Genomic DNA, 15,987 nt, shown 5'->3' on the forward strand with positions numbered 1-15,987 from the left:
GAAAATATGCCATGCCAAATGTCTCTAAATAGAATGTAAGTGCTCAGGAATGTTAAATCAATGTCATATAAGCTGTCAGCCAGAGTCACCTAACGTGACCTGTACGGCTGAATCTAGAGCTCAAATCTCTATCTCACTAACTATACCTGCACACGAGTCGGAACCACCTAAAGTGGTCTGTACGACAGGACTGGGTGTAATATAAGTACGCTCAAGTGCTACGATCACGTGAAGGCTGGGCGAGTAATCGCGGGTCACCTACGAGTCGGAACCACCTAAAGTGGTCTGTACGACAGGACTGTGCACCTAACTTGGATCCAGGATGAGCGTGTGGTGCGGGAGGTGAACATCACGTGAAGGACTGTGCCCAACTTTGGGCGGGAGCACTAACACCGGGGGTGCAGGTTATGAGCTCTCTATGCATCTCAAATCACTACTGGACATAAACATCAACCATAACTTACCTGGCACTTACCTGTGCGTCCACAGCACCAATACACATATATATATGCAACTAATAATGCGTAAATAAATGGCAAACAATAAGCATGGCATATAAACGAATAAACGTTTCATTTCACTTTCTGGGAAAAGTATAAGTATATAGGTATATACGGAAAACCAAAAGCCCACTCACTGGTATGTAGAAGGGTCATAACCCCCTTGCCTCGAGTGACCGCGCTCGTCCTCGGGATAGGTCTCACCTATATGCGAAACAACTATAAAAACGTTAATTTTAAAGCACATAACCAACCTTATGAAATAACTTCTCATACAATGCTCAAATGGGGTGTATGAATACACCAACGTGATCTACTCAACCTCAGGAACATCCCCATATTTTTAGAAAAAATTTCCAACGTCGCACGCGCCCCCACGCGCCGACCAAGGCACGGCCACGCGCAGGCACGTGCCTGGCACACTGACGGCGTCAGTTAACGCCGTCAGGAATATTCCGTTAACTTTAACGGATTTCGTTAACGCCGTTAGGAATATTCCGTCCAAACTAACGGAATATTCCGTCGTCTTCTCCGGCGAGGCTCCGGCGCCGGAAAATCGTGAAAATTTCAAAACTTCATATCTTCTTCGTTTTTCAACCAAATTTTACAAAATTGGTACCAAAATGAAGCTTACAACGAGAGGAACAAATCCATACCACTTTCAACCACTAAAATCCATAGAATCTCACCAGGAAAACACCACCAACTCCGGCCAAGCTTGAAACTCACGATCCCGACGTCCAAAACCTTCAAACAAACCACCCCGAGCCTCTTAAGGACCTCACCAAGCTTCCTACAAGCTTGAAATTCCCAAAAACACAAGAATTAACGTGTGCATGAACAGTGACAAAATCGGGGTATCCCGAGTTCGACGTGAAAATGAAGGTATCCTTACCTGAAATGGGTATGGTTGAACTTCTACGGACCTCACGAGCATGAATATGTACTTTGTTTCCTCGATCTGTGAAGATTTGAAGGGTTTTGGGGTGTGTCCGTACAAATGGGGATGGAAATGGGGGAGAGAAAGGGCTCGTGACAGGGGTGCAGGGCAGGGAAAGGGTGAGGGAGGTGTGGGGGAGTGTGTGTGGTCCAGAACCTACCAACAAAAATCCCAAAAACAACCACACAACGAAACAACCAAGCTAGGGGAAAAATCATCATTTCACCCCTACGGTTCGAAAATCTGGAACGAGCTGTCACAATAAGCAATTAAATACAAATTACATATTCATGCTAAGGCTCAAGGCTTTGCCCTAGCAAAACAAATTAGTTACGCATATTCATAATTAAAATCATAGAAAATATTATTATGAAGAAAAAGAATGAAAATACCTTAAAGTAAAAGTCTGAAAATCTTCAAGCACTATTACAAAATCATTTATTAGTGTCGCTATGATAACCGACAAGAAACGTGTATTATTGTTGGATATTAAGCAAAATCCAAAGAAAATGGATGCAGTGGCGGATATAATAAGCGACAAATTTTCCAGCGTCAGGAAATGAATTTTTCGACAGAAAATACTTTAAAATCGACAGAAATTGTGTCAGATAGAACAGCCAAAAATTGTGTCGGATATAACCAATAGAGAATAAATTAAAACCGATGGAAAATAAATTAATAATCAATAAATAAGAGCATTCTCTGTCGGATAAAACCTACAGAAAATATATAAAACCAACAGAAAATATATAAAACCGACAGAACTTATGTCGGCTGTAACCGATAAGGAATATATTAATAATAAGTAAGAGCATTCTTTGTTGGATAAAACCGATAGAAAACATATTAATAATAATAATAAAATATGAAAAGTGCATGAGAGCATTCTCCCTTCTCCTTCTCCTTCTCGTTGAGCATTCTTACCCAACATGCTTGAACCAGATTTTGCAGCTAATGAGCAAACCAGATTGAGCTAATAAGGTACACCATATTCTTCAATTCTTTAAGACAGAAGATACTCATGAGAGATTAAGACATCAGCAACATTCAACATTAGCAGTATCTCTTCCCTCTTAACACTTCTACAGCTAAAAAATAAAGAGAAAAAATGGCGCACTCCGCCAACATGCTTGAGCCAGATTCCGCATCATCTGTGTCGGCATCATCCTCTTCCTCAGCCTGAAAAAAACACGGCACTCTCCTAAACACGATTACTGATTGTGAAAATAATTTTGGACTACTCGGATAAATCCCTAAATATCTATGAAATACCAATAAGATGGAGCCTTTATTGATATCTGCCAAAATATGAATTATTCATATCCAACAAAAACATAAATTAAATCATAGGTGGAAGCATGTGGAAGGACTTACAGCGCTTTGCTTGTCTCTATGCTCAAGGGCTTGCATAGCTTCTGCCTTATTCATCCATGGTGATTGAAGCGAGAAGGAGAAGGGGAGAAGAGAAGGAGAAAGAAATGAGAAAATGGGGAAGGGAGAAGCACCGGCGCAAGGAAGAGATGGAGGGGTTTTATTTTGGAAAATTTTCATTACTGTTGGTTAAAACTGACAGAAACATTTTTTTTTAAATAAAAACCGACAGAAAATTTTCATTACTGTCAGTTATAACCTACAGAAACAAAATGGTGGCAAAAATCCACCCAAAATTTTAAATTCACCCCCCCCCCCCAAAATTTTGTTACGATTTTAAAAAATAAAATAATAATTGTGACAACCCGTCCCTAATTTTACGATTTTATAAATCTTAAAATGTGAATTCACGAGAATACCCTAGAGGCGAAGGTATTGATTTTCATTGATCGCTAGTTCATGATGCGTATGAACTATTACCTTACCATATTTCAAATATAATTGGCGGTGCGAATGCGTAGACGCACGCAAAAAAAAAATATTGAATTCGGAACTACAAAGAGGTTTTAAGGAACTATAAATTTAAAAGTACATTGGTGAGGATTGTTATTTATTATTCTATTCACTTCTTATAGTTATTGTTATTTTTTTATTATTTGAGGTGGTTAGAAAAATTAAGAAGGAGGAAAGGGAGAGGCTGCTTGATGGCAACGAAGGAGATGGGAAGAAGAGAGCACCGAAAGGACCGGGAGAGAAGTGGAGGAATGAGGAGAGGAGAGAGAGAGAAAGAACCAATCAGACAAGAGGGAAAGGAGGGAAAGGAGGGGAAGGAAGGAGGAAAAGAGGAAGGGGATCGGTCGGATCCCCCTCGACCCATGCCAAACCTTTCGACCCGATTCTATTTCCGACCAAATTATGTCATTTTTCAGGTGAAATTCACCCATCTAATACCTTTAAATTACTCCATAAACTTCCCCCTTCTTTTTCCACCTGAAATTATAATGAAATTGGTTGTATTTTGGGGGGAGGCTCGACGGGAACCATGGGTGCCGTAAGGACTCTCGTCTGAAATCCACCAAACCTGAAACGATTCCCTCCAATTGAAACCACCAATAGAATTCCCTTAAGGTCTAGAACAAAGCCCAAACAACCTTGGAGGCGGTGGAGCACCAGAGGTGACGGATCGAAGTCACCCAAATCTAGGGTTTCAGGCGAGTTTTAGCAAAATTGGGGCTTTTCCAGGCCAAATTGGACTTGGTCGCAGGTATGAAAGTTGCTCTACTCACTGAGATATTCATTTTTGTGAAGTTTGAGAATTTGTAGAAATAGTTAAATTTTCCGCGAGTCGAGGCGGCCGACTGCCACCTGTGGCAGCGTGTGCGGCGGCGCGTGGCCAGCAGATTGAAGATGTCGTTATAAGTCATTTTAGATGCCTGAGTTCATAGTTGATATCCATATGATGTGAATGGATTATTCTGAACCTAGTTTGATTAAGGTATATCACTTGATTATTATATGAATCGACGATCCGACCGTTGGATCATTACTAAACTTTAATATGTGATAACACATAATATTTGAAGATTATAGGAATTGACGGATCAGGAATCCAACTTTCAGATCTTCCCGAATTGGATTTGCAAGTTCATAAAATAAACGTTAACCGCTACCTTGTTTTGGCAATTGACAGAGATCCAACCGTTGGATCATAGTGAAATTTTAGGATAATGTTTTAGAAGCATAATGTGTATCTTTGGAAGTTTCTAATTGGAAATCTGATGAGCGGATCTTCCGGATTGAGTTACGTAGAGTTATGGACCCTACCGTCGATCCTTGACCGACGATTGACTTTTGATCAATTGGTATCAAATCATTCTAAAACGTCTTTAGGGATGTGTTTTACGTAAGTTACATGATCTATTGATAAGGATTCTGAGATGTGGTTTGAAAATTGTCCTAGGCGCCGTTCGTCCGGGACGCCTCGATGTACATGCTAGGAAAATGATAGGGCAGACTCTAGGTGAGTGAATCTTTTCCTTTTTTATCGTATATATATACATGATTGATAATTGCAAAAATATTTTTAAATTGAATTAAGCAATTTGTGCCATGTTATATATATTTATATGTTCTAAAGTACTACGAGATGGTTGAGTTTAGATTATGTTATGGTATATCCATATGCATGCTACCTACAAATAATTGGTGTGAACTGCAATTGGCTTGATCCCTATTTAGGGTACGTAGGCAGTCTAACGAGACGTTAGATGCAGTCATACAATAAATGAGATTAAATAATCGAGACAAAAGCCTTGTTTGGGGAATTGAGCAATGTGAAGGAAGTTGGTGAAAATGTGAGATTTAACCTTAAGATTTTGGTGGTTAAATGTTGGTCATAAATCAATGCGTGAGGAATTGAGAGATTGAAGTAAAGAATTGTAAGCATTGATAGTTAATTTAAAGTAATATTTGGTTGAACTTGTTCCCGATAATTATTCCCGAAATAAATAGTTCGGGAGTGGGGCGTTACAGATTATGCATATTTTGCCATGTTATATATATGTATATATTGGTAAATGCTGTGATATGGTTGAGTATTAGATTGCATCATGGCATATCCATGTGTATACTACCTGTAAGTAATTACTGTGAATGCTTGGAAGTGCGAAGAGGAACGCAAGACGTACAGGTAAGTTCATGTGAGTTTATGGTGTTACTTGAAATGATCGAGTTATGGCATGACTATATTTATGCTTTAGGCAACTCCGACCTTGTCGTACATGTTGCAATGATAGGCAACTCCGACACTGTCGTACAGATTGTCCATGAGTCGCACATGTTATAATAGATGCAATTAGAGCTCATAAACCTACACCCCAGTGTTAGTTCTCCCACCCATGGCCAGGGCACAGTCATTCACGTGATGTTCACCTTTCACACCTTACGCTCACCTTGGATCCAAGGTAGGTGCACAGTCCTGTCGTATAGACCACTACAGGTGGTTCTGACTCGTAGGTGACCCGCGATTATTCACACAGTCTTCACATGATCGTAGCACTTGAGCATACTTATTTACACCCAGTCCTGTCGTACTGACCACTAGAAGTGGTTTTGACTTATGTGCAGGGATATGTGATGAGCTATGGATTCAACCGTACAGGCCACGAGAGGTGGATCTGGCTGACATATTACTTGGATATGTGATTAGCTATGGATTCAGCCGTACAGGCCACGAGAGTGGATCCGGCTGACATATTACTTGGATATGTGATGAGCTATGGGTTCAGCCGTACAGGCCACAAGAGGTGGATCCGGCTGACATATTACTTGGATATTGACTGATGAGATATGGATGAGTCGCACATATTACTACAGGTGACTCCAACTTATGTACTAGTATTGATTGATGAGATATGTGTGCAGTCGCACAGGTCATCATAGGTGACTTCGACTTGCGTGCTAGTATGGGTTATTAAGCACATGATTATTTATATTGCTAATGAGATGCTGTGTCGTGGTATACTTCTGGATTTACTGTTAGTATACTTTTGATTTCATACTTATACGTAGTATGATTTTCTAGAAACTATATAGGTTTTACAGGCGAGGGGTTACTACCCTTGATAATTGAAATGATTTTGAAAATCTTTGTGTTGCTCGCTCACACTTTCTATTTTTGTACCCCTCCAGGTTCTAGTAGCAAAGTTTCGTATCGACGAGGAATTGTGACATTCCCCAGTTCAGGTGGCTCCTTATGATGGTATAATTATTATCTTACCTCACTGTACTTTTCTTATGCTCTGTGCCACGTGTGAAATTGGTCCAAAACCGCTCACCACGCACTCGTGTATATAGGCACTTTTAGGTTTAAATTTATTCACATTTTATGGCTTCGTCACCTTCCAGGTGTCGGCCAACACAGCTCGATTCGGAATCCTAGTGGACATTCCGGGTCGGAGTGTGTCAATAATTGTTTGGTTTAATAAATAAATAAATAATATGTATTTAAATAGAATACATTTTTAAAAACTACATAAATAATTGTTTGGTTTAATAGATAATAACCCATGTAAAATATGCAATAAAGAAACAAAATGATAATTGTACAATGAAAATGTCGTCACACAAACTAAATATTGTCTAATCAATACTTGAAAAACATAAATAAAAATTTGGCACAAATTACTTTTCACACTTCAAAATTTAGGCAAATATAACGGAGATATGCATTTTACGAAACTAGTTTCAATCATCTAACTGTCAAACTTGTTTGTAGATATTGCAAGATTGCATACATAAAAAATCGCAAAAAAAAAAAAAAAAAAAAAACATTCAGAGATTAGGTAACGGAAGAAAAGTTTTTGACGGTTATAAACGAAAAATCACAATTTAACGATTATTTTAGCTCTGGTTTTGATGATTTTTTTACAGCTACACTCCTCGACCCTATAAGAATGCAATGAATGAATTCGATCTTCAATTTAAAATATTTACATTAGTGGATACCACAAAAACTTATTTTATACTTAATGGAAGTATAATATTAACTCTAAGTGTTTGTTTAATCTACCGTTTTGACGCGATATGCATTCTACGAAACTTTTTTCAACGATCCAACCATCAAACTTATTTGTACACACTCCGAGATTGCATACATAAAAAATCCTAAAAAACAAACATTCAAAGATTACGTAACGGAACAAAAGTTTTCGACGGTTATAAACGAAAAATCACAATTTAACGGTTATTTTAGCTCCAATTTTAATGATTTTTTACAGCTATACTCCTCGAGCCTATAAGAATGCAATGAATAAATTTGATCTTCAATTTAAAAATATTTACACTAGTGGATACCACAAAATCTTATTTTATACTTAATGGAAGTATAACATTAACTCTTAAGTGTTTATTTAATCTACCATTTTGACTCGATACACATTCTACGAAAACTTTTTTCAATGATCTAACCGTCAAACTTGTTTGTACACACTCCAAGATCATATACGTAAAAAATCACAAAAAACAAACATTCAGAGATTAGGTAACAAAACAAAAGTTTTTGACGGTTATAAACGAAAAATCACAATTTAACGGTTATTTTAGCTTCGATTTTGATGATTTTTTACAGCTACACTCCTCGACCCTATAAGAATGCATTGAATAAATTTGATCTTCAATTTAAAATATTTACACTAGTGGATACCACAAAATCTTATTTTATACTTGATGAGGAAGTATAACATTAACTCTAGTGTTGGTTTAATCTACCGTTTTGATCCGATACACATTTTACAAAACGTTTTTCAACGATCCAACCATCAAACTTGTTTGTACACTCTCCAAGATCGCATATGTAAAAAAATCACAAAAAACAAACATTCAAAGATTAGGTAACAAAACACAAGTTTTTTATGGTTATAAACAAAAAAATCACAATTTAACGGTTATTTTAACTTCGATTTTGATGATTTTTTTACAGCTACACTCCTCGACCCTATAAGAATGCATTAAACAAATTCGATCTTCAATTTAAAACATTTACACTAGTGGATACCACAAAATCTTATTTTATACTTGATGGGGAAGTATAACATTAACTCTAAGTGTTGGTTTAATCTACCGTTTTGATGCGATACGCATTCTACGAAATGTTTTTCAACGATCCAACCGTCAAACTTGTTTGTACACACTCTAAGATGGCATACGTAAAAAATCACAAAAAACAAACATTCAGAGATTAGGTAACGGAACAAAAGTTTTCGATGGTTATAAACGAAAAATCACAATTTAACGGTTATTTTAACTCTGATTTTGATGATTTTTTGCAGCTACGCTCCTTGATCCTATAAGAATGCAATGAATGAATTCGATCTTCAATTTAAAATATTTACACTAGTGGATAAATCTTATTTTATACTTAATGGAAGTATAACATTAACTCTTAAGTGTTTGTTAAATCTATCAATTTGATAGGATATGCATTCTACGAAACTAGTTTCAACGATCCAACCGTCAAATATGTTTGTATATACTCCGAGATAGCATGTGTAAAAAATCGCAAAAAAAAAAAAAAAAACATTCAGAGATTATTCCGCCGGCCGTCGTGTCAGTTATATCCGGCCGGGCCATGAGTGAAAATAAAATATTTAAAACATGTTTTTATTTAATTATTTTTAATCAATATAACATTTTAAAATAATAAAATCAGATATGATAGAGTACACTAGATGTTCATGTGTGTTTATGTGCTAGACAATGTGCTTTGTGAAACATTGAAAAAAATTGTTTGAATTTATTTGTATCCTGTTGCTTGCTTGTGAGGGAGCATAATCCTTGTTACAAAAATGATAGAGCTTCAGATTGTAGTCTGTTGTTATTATTCTCTCAAAAAATTTATGGCTCGTGGGAACTGGGTTCATTAGACTTTAGGATCATGAGTGAAAAAAAAAAAAATTAAAATATGGGTTTATTTATTTATTTTTATTCACTATAACATTTTAAAATAATAAAATTTTCATTTTTGTCAATTATAACCACCAAAATACAAAAATAATAACCGCCACAAAGTAAAATAATAAAATAGTCAATTTCTGTCAGTTATAACCGCTACCATTAACTTAAAACCCGCTAGAATTTGTAAAAAATATTTTTTTAAAAAAAATTCAAAAATACTGTTGGTTATAACCGACAAGATTTTTTTGATATCAGCCACTAAATATCCGCTAGGACTTTATGTCGGATATAACCGACATGATTTTTCTAATATCTGCCACTAATTAAATGATGTGTCAGATATAATTTATCCGACTGGATTTTTCTAATATCCACCGCCATCATCCGCCATCTAAAGCTAATATTGTAGCAGTGAAGAACCCTAGCCAATTTCTCTCTCTCCAAAGTCGCATAAAAGAACGTTCATTTAAAAGCTAAGAACGGCTAAGTCTTATATCCCTGTTTGGACCTAAATTTACGCTATCGGCCCATACAATCAATGCCGTTAGATGAGTAAAGTTCTAGACCGTTGGATGATAAAGTGGTTGAGATAATTTTCAATTATTATTAAGGAATAATATTGTGGTTTTAATCATAATATTATCTCTTAATATATATTGGATTATCTAAGCCTAATATTGGCTATATCCAGCGGATCGTTTAAAGATAAATGATATCTAAAAGATAGGTTGTTGCTTACCTTGAGAAGTCTTTGACCTAGACTCTAGCTGATGAGTTTGAATTAAAATCAAATTCTACACAAGTGAAGCCGCACCACACATCTGCTTCTATAAATACAAGGCTGCGAACACCATAGAGAGGACCTCCAATTCAACACACAACTGCCCTGCGCAAAACCTCTCAAACATCTTGAGATTTTTTATTTTCTTTTTTCCGCCGACACATCTTCAGTTTGGATAAACAGCACTGTGAAGGCAACCGGCGAACATCTTCAGTTTGGATAAACAGCACTGTTGCCGTAGAATCAGCCGTTCCCGAAGCACCTTCAGTTTGGATAAACAGCACTGCGTCGAGGCCGACTGGTTATCTATCCAAGTCTCGGTCGAGAAGGATTTTCAAATCCTTATTGGCAGAGGTCATCTCATTAGCCTTCTCGGCGAAGTGAGGTGTTACCAAGTTACTACATTCGGCACCCTGAGAGCCGAATTTGATATTGAACTTCGTAGAACTAGCAGCCTTGTCTTCAGGCTCGAGAATCCAAAGGCCGAGATTTGTTCCTTCCTCGGCCGCAATCGTAAGATAAAGAAGTCACCGACGCGCTCAACGCAACATCAACAAATTTTACTCCTCGGCCGAGCTCGGCCGACGAGTTGGCACGCCCCGCATTCAACCGAAGGACGTAGTTAGCTTATTAGTTACTTGGCCTGCGCGCCACGTAGGTTTTGTAATTTTTAGGGTCAACATTTTGGCACGCCCAGTGGGACCCAGTGCTAAAACTACGAAGTTCATATGATATATCAAGATTCCAATCTGGCTCAACGTAGCCGATTGTACGAGCGCCTAGAGGAATTGAAAAAACACAATGAAGAACGGAAAAGATCTTTGGAAGTGGAAAAAGTTCTTCGTGGCCATAAAGAGTTGCAAAAGTCATTCGCTTACATGTTGAGAATAAAAGCTCATGTTGCCCTGCAAGAGCAATGGGTAAATGAAGACAGGGCTCGATTTAATGCCTGGCTAGATGGAAAATATTTTCCTTACGTTTTCGACTACAAATCAATTCCATTTGAGGAATGGTTGGTTGAAAAGACTGGGGGGCAATTTTCCGCTTCGGCCGTAATCAGACATCGGCTTAAGAAAATTGTTCATGTGGTCGAGGAACAAAGGCCACCTATTTTTTCGGTCGAGACTGAAAGTGTGGTAGGCCTAGAAGAAAATGCTCAAGTTTCTGAGCCAAGAATTGACTCAGAAAATGTTTCTTTAGAGGAGTGTTCCAATGACGAACAATACCGATACACGACTTCGGACCATAAAACCACATCAATTGATATGGTAATTGGAGACATGGTTTTAGATGCCGAAACTACGCCAATCAATATGATTATTAGTGATAACACCGATATAGAGAAATCTCATTCGGCTAAGTTGTTTGAATTAAAAGCCGAAATTATGCGTGTGGGGCATAATAATTGTTCAACACATTCGGCGGCCGAAAATGAAAAAATTTTCACCAAGTTACAAATATTTGGAGAAAATTCTTTATTTGGCCTAGAGCGAAATCAATTTGAGAATTTTGATATTATAAGATCTCGGCTTGGAATAAAGCATCGTTGGCCTCCTCCTATTTATGGTTCGGCCACTTTTATTTTCATGTGCTAAATTACTTTCTTAACCATTCGGCCTCTTGGCCGATACTTAAGAAAATACAGGGGGGGCAATGAGCATTGAGCCCCCGGGGGGAAAAAAAAAAGGGTGATAGAAATATGCATGCCCGACAACATTATTCCAAAGCCAATGGGCCAAGTTTTGATTTTGTTTTTTGTGGCTTTGGATTCATATATATGTGATGATGGTCTTCGGCCACTTTAAGACCTCGGCCGACAATGAAGTTCCTCGGCCACGAAACGTTTCTAGCTAATGTTCCTCGGCCCACTTTACAAAACGATATGGCCGAATACAATTCTTTGGCCGAATAAAAGAAAGTTTGGCCGAATACAATGGGATATATATGTATATATATATATATATATCGGTTCTACACCCAATTCTTCTTGGCCTCGGCCTCGGCCCACTTTACAAAACTATTTGGTCGAATACAATTCTTCGGCCGAATAAAAGAAAGTTCGGCCGAACTATTGACCCCAAATTATTTTTCCTACCCCCTAATTCTTCTCGACCTTGGTTCATGATTGCTTATCACTTCTCTTCAACCATGAGTTGTTCTTTGGTCAAAAGAAGCCAGGATCATGTTCTCTCGGCTCAACACAGCAACAGGTTTCTCTCGGCCTGATAAGTAGGTGGTCGAGGTACTCCTGACTGGCTGGAAAGACTTAATTTCCTTAACCATTCGGCTTATGGGCCGAAGCTCAAGGAAACTGGGGGGCAATGTTTGGACCTAAATTTACGCTATCGGCCCATACAATCAATGCCGTTAGATGAGTAAAGTTCTAGACCGTTGGATGATAAAGTGGTTGAGATAATTTTCAATTATTATTAAGGAATAATATTGTGGTTTTAATCATAATATTATCTCTTAATATATATTGGATTATCTAAGCCTAATATTGGCTATATCCAGCGGATCGTTTAAAGATAAATGATATCTAAAAGATAGGTTGTTGCTTACCTTGAGAAGTCTTTGACCTAGACTCTAGCTGATGAGTTTGAATTAAAATCAAATTCTACACAAGTGAAGCCGCACCACACATCTGCTTCTATAAATACAAGGCTGCGAACACCATAGAGAGGACCTCCAATTCAACACACAACTGCCCTGCGCAAAACCTCTCAAACATCTTGAGATTTTTTATTTTCTTTTTTCCGCCGACACATCTTCAGTTTGGATAAACAGCACTGTGAAGGCAACCGGCGAACATCTTCAGTTTGGATAAACAGCACTGTTGCCGTAGAATCAGCCGTTCCCGAAGCACCTTCAGTTTGGATAAACAGCACTGCGTCGAGGCCGACTGGTTATCTATCCAAGTCTCGGTCGAGAAGGATTTTCAAATCCTTATTGGCAGAGGTCATCTCATTAGCCTTCTCGGCGAAGTGAGGTGTTACCAAGTTACTACATTCGGCACCCTGAGAGCCGAATTTGATATTGAACTTCGTAGAACTAGCAGCCTTGTCTTCAGGCTCGAGAATCCAAAGGCCGAGATTTGTTCCTTCCTCGGCCGCAATCGTAAGATAAAGAAGTCACCGACGCGCTCAACGCAACATCAACAAATTTTACTCCTCGGCCGAGCTCGGCCGACGAGTTGGCACGCCCCGCATTCAACCGAAGGACGTAGTTAGCTTATTAGTTACTTGGCCTGCGCGCCACGTAGGTTTTGTAATTTTTAGGGTCAACAATCCCTGATAGCCATTGCACAATCCCTAAAACAAAGTCTATTATTCCAACTAGGAAACTAAATAATAATAAAATATCTTAGAAAATAAAGTCCTAATTAAGCTAGGAGAATCTGTCAGGTAACTGTCCAGCCACGTTTTGGCCTCAAATCTCCTCGAAATTCGACCCATAAGAGCTTGTTTTGAAGATCCGAACGTTCTGAACACATTTCCAGAAGGCCACAAACCCATCAGAGGTCTTCTTGGGCTCCAAAAATGCAATTCAAGCCCAAAAGGTCACTTTTCCAACACCGCACACTGCTCTTTTATTTTATCGGCAGAAAATCACCATTTGGTAGAAAAATCTGATATTTTGAAATGATCAAACCTGACTCACGAACGTCCTCCAATTGGAATTACTCCAAAATTCATCCATTTTGTTCACGTTTTGCTCCAGAGGAAGTCGAAAGTCCTATATTGAAAATACAATTCAAAGTATCAAAATTCTACCAAAATAATAGCCAAAATATACTAAGAATAGGGTTAAATATATAACGTAAAATCTACTCATCAATGAGATTGACTACTAAGTCATAATTACTATAAAATGCTTTCTTCGACAAAGAGAGAGATCGATCACAACCATGAAGGCTTTTGTCAATGGATCGAGTGAGGGAACACTAGCAAAAAACGGAAGGAAAGAAAAGAAATGTATCAAGAAGGATTGTTGTGGTCCCAAGGTCAAAGGCTTGGGTTGGCGAATGTAGGTGACGTCTTTGTTTTTCTCTCGAAAGGCAAGAGTTTGCTTGGACCAATCTCATTAATACTGTTTGGGGTTCTTACTTAAATTTTGATTTCTTTCTTTATGCATTGTTTGTTAACACAGGGCTCTTTGTTGCCCCATTAAAATCATTATTAATGCTGGGCTTTTTTAGGCCCAAACAGTGGAGTTGGCCAAAAAGGGAACATTAGGAAGCCTAATATGAGAACCCAAAGCCTAAGGCCCAAGGGGCTTAAAGAGGACAAGCCCAAGCACAACGGTCGATCGTCTTTAAACCTAGCTGACCAAAGAACGCAAGAAGGATTATAACTGCTGCAAGCACGTGAGCAGACTGACAACTTTAAGACACAAATTTCCAATGACACATCTCTCCAGATGCCATCATTTCACTTGACAACCACCTTTTAGTGATAGGGATGCCTAGGATAAGATATAAAGGCAGTCAAAATGATGCTCGGGCAGGTGAGATTGGATAACTGAGGTCGAGCAGGTGCTCGGCTCGTACTGTCGGTACCCTAGGCTACATAGGTGGCACATCAAATGCCAAGTGAGTTGTGTGACGACCCGTCCCTAATTTTCTATGTAATTTTTCCCCGAATATGTGAATTGACATTTATGCCCTTGTTGGCAAGTGACGTGGATGTGTTTATTGGTTCTTAAATTGTTTTTCTTGCTATTGTAATTAAATTCTAGTCATCACTTCGAACGTGTGAACGCGTGTTAGACTCGAATCGGACTTATAACGTTAAAGTTACGCTTCGTTAAAGTGCGTTGACCATGGGTATTCTTGTACACGCGCGTACGGATTTACAATGTCTAAAACATTTAAAGAAATCTGATTTTATACATCAAGGGTTGTACAAACCCTGATAGTCATTCAATCCCACAAAAAAAGGATCTATATTCCCTCTCCCTTACACAATCAACCAATCATTTTTCACAAATCACCATCCTTCATTCCTTTTCCCGGTTTCTCTTCACCACCCAATTAGATAGTTTTCCCTCTTCAAAAGCCACCATTTAGATCACCAACTCACACCAATCACCAATCAGAAACTCAGAAAGCTCTCTCTTTTTTCCTTCTCTTTCCCCGAAGGCATTCTCTCACTCTGTAACCCCCTCAAACTTACACCAAACCTCACCAACGTAACCCAAAAACACCACCATCATATTCATCTCGGCTCCACGAACACAATCATACCATTGGATCATGAGTTGACTGAGTTTTGGACGTCAAACTAGGAAGGTCTGAACTCGGTGAGTTTAAGTTCAACATTTTCAGGCCAAGTTGAGGAGTTTTGAAGGTCCATGAAAGCTCTCTTACAACTCCTCAATACTCCTAGGCTAGTTTTGGTGAGGAGTTGACGTAAAAAACTAGAGGTTTTGAAAAGTTGAGTTTTGGCCATACCTTTCGAGGCATTTTCAGGCCACCTCCATCCACTTTTTGGACTCTAAAAAGGTATAATACGATTCTACTCTTCATAAGCTTCATTTCCATATAAATTTTGTGAAAAATGGTTGAGAAATGAAGAAGATATGAAGGTTTGAAACTTTCCCAGAAACCAATGAAATTTTCCAGTTTCTGGCGAGTTCAGACGGCGATGACTGGCATCGGAGAAGAAGACGGCGTCAGGTAATGCTGTTAACTTATGTTAAGGATTTAACGGAATATTCCTAATGGTTGTTAGGCTTCCGTTAGTCTCTGCCTGAGCGTGTGGCTGTGCCATAGCCGGCGGGTGGCGGCGCGTTCGGCATCCAAAAATTTTTCTGAAAATTTGTATAGGTCTGTGACGTCGAGTAGATCGATTTCATGCATTTAAACCCTAGGTTAGAGCAAACTATAGGGGTTTTATTTAAGTTTCCGTATACGTGTTTTAATTAATTTAAATATAGTTATT

The sequence above is a fragment of a genome, unplaced genomic scaffold (genome assembly GCF_019419815.1).
Source record: "Pyrus x bretschneideri cultivar Hongxiangsu unplaced genomic scaffold, Pyrus_bretschneideri_v1 Contig91, whole genome shotgun sequence".
In the NCBI taxonomy this organism is placed as follows: Eukaryota; Viridiplantae; Streptophyta; class Magnoliopsida; order Rosales; family Rosaceae; genus Pyrus; species Pyrus x bretschneideri.